The sequence below is a fragment of the Myotis nattereri genome, assembly GCF_964212035.1.
Source record: "Myotis nattereri genome assembly, chromosome: 9".
In the NCBI taxonomy this organism is placed as follows: domain Eukaryota; kingdom Metazoa; phylum Chordata; class Mammalia; order Chiroptera; family Vespertilionidae; genus Myotis; species Myotis nattereri.
The window spans coordinates 37,604,711-37,611,088 of NC_138084.1; the positions used below are offsets into that span (position 1 = coordinate 37,604,711).

Here is a 6,378-nt window from a genome sequence, read left to right on the forward strand (position 1 = left end):
AGGTGCTGGGGTTGTGCCGACGGATTCCCAGGGTTAATATTTTAACCAGATCTCAGGGCACGCAGTGTGCTCCTACTGTGTGTCCTCTGTTTTGGTAAAACTTGTTCTGACCTAGCGGAGGGTTGTGTGGGGAGCGCGGTGTGGCCCAGGAGAGGAGACCCATCCAGAAAGGCACGCGCACAGGTGAAGGGGTCGCTAGGTTGTAGGTGGTCTTATTAGGAGGACTAACGCAGTGGGCACTCCCTGCAGCGGAGACCTGTCAGAGGATGTGCTTCCACCCCAGCCAAGCTGCGTCTTACACTCCTGGACCTCAGGCGACTTGGGTTTCTCTGTGGGATGAAGGAACAGCTGCTGTCCTGGCTCTTCGTTTTTTCTTGAACTTTCTGAACAGAATGTCTTTTGTATTCTGGCAAACAATGAGGGGGCCTTCTGATTCATTCCGGGTCAGCTTGCCAATGCAAGCACTGGCCATCCCCATTGCGGGCTCCTTGAGTGTGGACGTGTACGCATGAATGTTGTGGCCTGAGGGCCCACAAGGGCGAAGTCAGTGGCCCTGGACCTCAGATGGGCCACTTTTAAAATGAGGCCTCTTTTCACTACACTCTAGGGACCCCCTGCTTGGTTGAAATGTGTTGTACTGGGGGAGGGGGACGATGCTATTGGTTGGGATGAAAGTGGAGCCTCTGAAGCAGGGGGCCCTTCAGTTGGCAGGACTGACCTAGGATCTCAGTTCTCCTCCACTCGTGTGGTTTACGGCTGGGACCCCTCAATTCTGTCGCCCCACACGTGGGAAGGGAGAGGCTAGCAGATGACCTTTCTTTGGATGTTGCAGACAATTAATGGATCTGGGGTTAGGAGACTTGAGTCCATGGCCAGGCTCTCAAGGTGGACATGGGCAAATTCCTGACCTCACTGACTTCAGATTTATTAGCTGTGGGATGGAAATAATGATAAAACTGTTTCTCAGGATTGTTGAGGGGAGCAAATGAGATAATTTCCATGAACGTAATTTTAAACAAGTCAAGTCCTATGCAGTGTAAGATGAGTTGAAATTTGAAGGACGGCCCAACTCCCTCTGGAAAGTCACTGCCTCTCTGCTCTGGTCTCCCCACTTATCAAGCGCCCCCTTCTCTTGTGCATTTATAAATAAAGATGAGAAGAATCTTAGAAGACTTCTTTAAGATGTTACGGTGCTTTCTTGGGTTGGGAAGTTGAGAAAGAGTGGTGTTCACTGTAGACTTTGAGCCTCATGAATGACCTTCAGAGATAACCCTTTCCTTAGGTCACTTGACTTGTTTTAGTACCAAGGAGAGGGATTCCAAGAGACCCCTGGCTTTCCCAGTGCCCCACGGCTACCTGGCAGGCATGCTGCCATCGATGTCAGCAGCTGGAGGAGAGGCTGCTGCTTGCCAGGGCTGCTTCCCTCGTCTGCTGGGTTCTGCTAGGGAGACTGTGTTGCGAGGGCAGGGAGACCTCTCTCCTCTGCTCTCCTCTCTCCTTTGAAAGGCAGGCCTCTAACTGGCAGGAAGAGTTCCGGCTCTGGAAGGCCCCTTGGGGGCTGGGCAGCTCTTTCAGGAACTTGTGTGGCTACAGCTTAGAGGGAAACAAGAAAGAAAGAAACAAGGAAGTGGGAATTCCAAGGGCAGAGATACTTGATATGCCGTGGGGCTGTGCCAAGGAACAGAATTGAAGGGGAGGGGAGATGCCAGCCAGGGCACCCCAGATCTGTCCTCAGGAATCTGTAGGGATCATGGTATACTAGGTGGGGACACAAGGAGGGGCCGGGCACCCAAGGGGCCCTCAGCTTTTGTTGTCAGACCAAGAACCCTGCCAGCCATGCCCTGGAGTGGTGTCTGGGAAGAAGCCCCCGAAAAGACCCAGAGTGGGCAGATTTTTTATTTTATTTTTAAAAAACAATAGAGCCCCGTTTCCAGGTGAATCCCGTCACCGCAGCTTCTGAGGCCTGCAGCTTAGACTGGGGCTGCAGCTGTGCCCACTCCTTGTCAGTCCGGCTTCCCAGAGCTGGGTCACAAGTTGGATCCCTCCATCTTCTTTAAGGAGCATTGCTGTTCTCACTGTCTTCCCCTTCCTCACCTCCCCTTCCTGCACACTCTCCCCCCGGGCTCCCTCCTCTCTAAAATGAGAATGGTCAGTTACCCAGGGAGGTTGGAACTTTGAACTACCTTGGAAGACAGGCCAAGAGCATCCTTAATTCTCCTGGCTCTGCCCCTGTCCCTGGAATTAAAGGCTTGGGTGCACAGTTTGGAGGGGCACCCCAGACTGCAAATATCCTAACCACTTGGCTGGCCTGGAACTAAGAGAGGCTGTGCTCCATTCTCCACCCCCTCCGATTCTAAGAACTGTTTTGAGGAGTTCTGCCTGGCACCTGAGGGAGGTGGGAGCCCTCCAGAGCACCTCCCTGCCGGCTGGTGGGACTGAGGGGCTGAAGAGCATGTCTTCCTATAGCTTCTCTTAGCTGTTCCCTGAGAGACTCCGAATGTCCAAGGTGGGGCCCAAGAGAGTTTCCTGAGGCAGCCAAGCAAAGGGAACATGTATCCGAGCCCACAGGAGGCCAGGCAGCTTCCCTGCAGAGCTCTGGAGTGGCCTCACTTCTGTGCTCTGCACTGGCTGGGAGGAGAGGATGTTTAGGGCAGGCTGGTGGGAGGGGGAGGGGAAATCGGCTCCCAGATAATTGAGTTCTTTGAGTTAGAGGAACCATGGAAAGTGGAGAAGGGGCCAGGAGGGCATGAAAGAAAAAAAAAAAAAAAAGACCATCTGGCATAGTCTGCAGGGATTTCTCTCCAAAGCCTGTGGGAAAACTCGAATTAGTGAGTGCCTTCTTCTGGGGGTGGGGAGGGAGACTGTGCATCGATTCTATGCTGGGAGGAGACACTGCGTACATGTGTCTCGGTAGGTGGGTGGGGGGAAATGCTGGGTACGTCTGTCTTAGGGGAACATGCCAGATAATATTGTCTGATTGAAAAAACTTGGGGTCTCTGTTTCTAGCCATAGGCCCTAGAAAACTGGTGTGTGTGTGAGTGTGTGTGTGTGTGTGTGTGTGTGTGTGTAGGTGTAGGGAAGAGGAAGATGTTAAATGAGTCTAGACTACATTATTGAAGGATTTTTTCCAAAGATCCCTTCTCCTATTTTTTTTTGGCTCCGATACCCTGTTGTTGTAGGGCTGTTGAAATTATCACAATATTCTCCTCATGTAAAAGCTGCCTGAATGTTGATTGTACTTTTCTTATAAAGGGTGAATTATATGCAATTAGGGTATGAGGCCTTCTCAACCAGAGCTGACCTGTTCCTCAGGGCTTGTTATGAAACCACCTCACTTTTCAAAAATCTAGACTCTTGTTCTGAGAGACTTGTCCCTGAAGGGGTTTGTATGTGAGCAGGAGATTCGCTAAGAGGAAGCAGCACTGTTTGGGAAAAATGAGATGAATGGAAGGTTATGGGAATCATGGTCTGGAACAGTAGGAAAAAGGGAGAAGCCCTGGGGAGGAAGATTGGAGAGAAGACAGTTCTCAGGGAAGGCAGGGGTGACAGATAGAAAAGGGTTACCTGGGTGGACCTAGGAGGCCGTCACAATTGAGCAGAAGGCTGGCCTGTCCCACGGGACTCAAGGAGACCGTGCCGTGCAGGTTCTAACAAACCCTGGGAAGACAGGGGTGGGTGGGGGTGGCTGGCATTGGGATTGAACTCCTGTTCATTTGCTCTTGGGCTTGGCAGCATCTCTGGTGCCCATATGCTGTCTTGGTCTGTTCACCCGTTTAGTTTCACCCATTTAGTCACTGAGCACAGAGGATCTGGGCCAAGAGCTGGGCAGGATCTAAAAAAGCATCAAGTGTGGTACTGATGCCCATATATGTTGTGGTTATTTCCTCCCCAGAGCAGGCCTGATTAAGAGAGGAGAACCATGGATCTGCTGAAGTATAGGGTTTTCGTGTCAGGGTTAATGACTCTCTCGTGCTTTAGGCTGGAAAAAAGGAGGAGGGTCCGACTCTCAGATGCTGATTTAAAGCATTTAAAACATGGTCTGAATGATGGAAGAGAGCCAACTAAAGGACTGGAAATATGAAGAGGGTGAGGGTTCTCGGCCTGTGTCAAAGCTTTTCTGAGAGTGTCAGAAGATGGGGTGTGAGGGAGGGGGTGATAGGAAAAGGGAAATGGGAAAATTGGAAAGAAAGCTATGAAGTCGCCTGGGTTTTAGAACTATCTCACTTCATGGAAGGAACTGAATTTTGATGCGCTCACTTGTGTCCTGGAACACAGGCTCTCTTATGGAGTTCTGATAACTCAGTTGTCATAAATTACTTTTAAACGAATCAACCTGTGATGTGTTTGTTCAACTGGATAATCAGTGAGTGTACGGTGCTGCCTTAGAGCAGCTCTGATGGAACCATGTGCACTTACTATAAGTCTTTTACCCTTGGTATGGTGCAGTGATTAAGAGCTGGAGCTCGAGTCTTTTAAGCCTGCATTTAGAACCTGACAGTACTACTTACTAACTGTGTGGCCTTGCAGCCTTGGGCAAGTTATTTAATGTCTCTGAGTCTCAGTTTTCTGCAAGGCATCTATAAAATGGGTATAGTGATGGTACTTAGCTTGTTGGAGTTGTGGTGAGGACAACATGAAATGACACCTGTAACGCTCTCAGCTCAGAGCCTGGCACACAGTAGATGTCCAATGCTTTCCATTATCATTACCAACTTAGAGCAGCATTTCCAAGGAGGTAAGGCTGGCACCTCTTAATCAGGTTGGGGTTACTGTGTTGGGCAAGTCAAATCAGATTCTTCTTTTAGTAGGAGTTTCCACTTTGCATTTTCTTCATCTTTCTGTCACGACCCCAGGAGAGTCTCTGAGGTGGTCCTTCTCAAACCAGCTTCACAGGCTCAGCTTTATCATCCTGTAGGATGCTTACCCTTAATGGTCAGGGGAGACTAGAACTGCCTCTTGCCTGCCCCTTTCCTGTAGGCCAGCCCCTTGCGGTCCTCCTTAACCCAGCACTGGAGGCCCTTCGCCAGCTGCCCCTAGTGCTCTGCACTCAGGCCACGCCAGTGCTCCTCTCTCCACTTCCATGAATTCCATGGATGTCTCCTCCGCCACCCAGCTCAGAGCACAGGCTTTGCAGCCAGCTCTGGAGATGCGTAATGTGGCTCTTCTTCTTCCCATCTGTGGACCTCTGGCAAATTAATCTCTGTAAACCTTAGTGTCTTCACCTGCAGATTGGGAGTATTGTTACTCATCTCAAAAGTTGGTTGTAGTCTTTTCGCCATCTTCCTATGCCACCATAGTCGTACACATGAATGTCCTGGCTGATGCTCCGAAGAGTATCAACAGTGCCGAAAAGAGTGGCAAACGCCAGGTTCTTATTAGGCCGTGCTCCGAAGTCAGCCGCTTTCTAACTGTGGTGACGAGGCATGGTTTCACTGGCGAATTTGAACTTATTGATGACCACAGAGATGGGAAAATTGTTGTGAACCTCACAGGCACAGGTTAAACTAGTGTGGACTAATCAGCCCCAAATTTGATGTGCAATTGAAAGATCTAGAAAAACGGCAGAACAACTTGCTTCTGCCCCGTCACTTTGGTTTCGTTGTACTGGCAACCTCAGCGGGCACCATGGGCCACGAAGAAGCAAGAAGAAAACACACAGGAGGGAAAATCCTGGGATTCTTTTTCTAGTGACATAATGCAAATGTGCAAGTAAAATGCCTCAAAGGAGAAAAAACTTTGTTGTAAGGGTTAAATGAGTTGATTTATATAAAGCACTTATAGTATAACTAGGGTTCCTAGCACGAATATGCTCTCAGTGAATGCCAGCTGCTGCTGTTAGAGACCTCTCCCACCATGCATTTCTTTGCCTGCCTTCAGCAGGAGAAGGAGCCCTGGCCAGGTAGTCCGCAGACCCGAGCTTTAGTCCCGGCTCTACCTATGACTTGCTGGGTGACCCTGGGGATGTAACATGGCTTCTCTAGGCTTCGGTTTCCACTTCTAGAAAGTGGGAGGTTTGGACTGAGTGTTTCCATCAACATTCTGACTTATTTTTCCCGCTAGATTCCCTGAAGTTCTATGAAATTAAGTATAATATTCTATTCATTTTTATCTCCCCAAATTGGCCAACATATATAGTTTATGTTTTAAAACTATTTGAGTAGCTTTTTTTAAAAACCTCAGCAGCTGAATTCAAGGAAGCATTTCTACTTCATACTCATGACCTGGAGAGCCAGGAACCTGTTCTCAGATGCACATGGCTGGGCTCCAACAGCTTGCAAAGAGGCTCCAGCCCATAGTAAGCTAGGAAGCCCACCAGATCTGTAAGAAGGAGGTGGGTCTCAGTTGGTGCTGCTGGGAAAATTTGGGTTGACGTGTGTA

At 49.5% G+C, this 6,378-nt stretch overlaps 1 pseudogene across 1 annotated transcript; it reads left to right on the forward strand.

The window, feature by feature from the left end:
- Positions 1-5,305: 5,305 nt before the first annotated feature.
- On the forward strand, positions 5,306-5,688 carry LOC308524795 (small ribosomal subunit protein uS8-like; annotated as a pseudogene). The gene has a single exon. The product of its transcript is annotated as a small ribosomal subunit protein uS8-like (transcript).
- Positions 5,689-6,378: the final 690 nt, after the last annotated feature.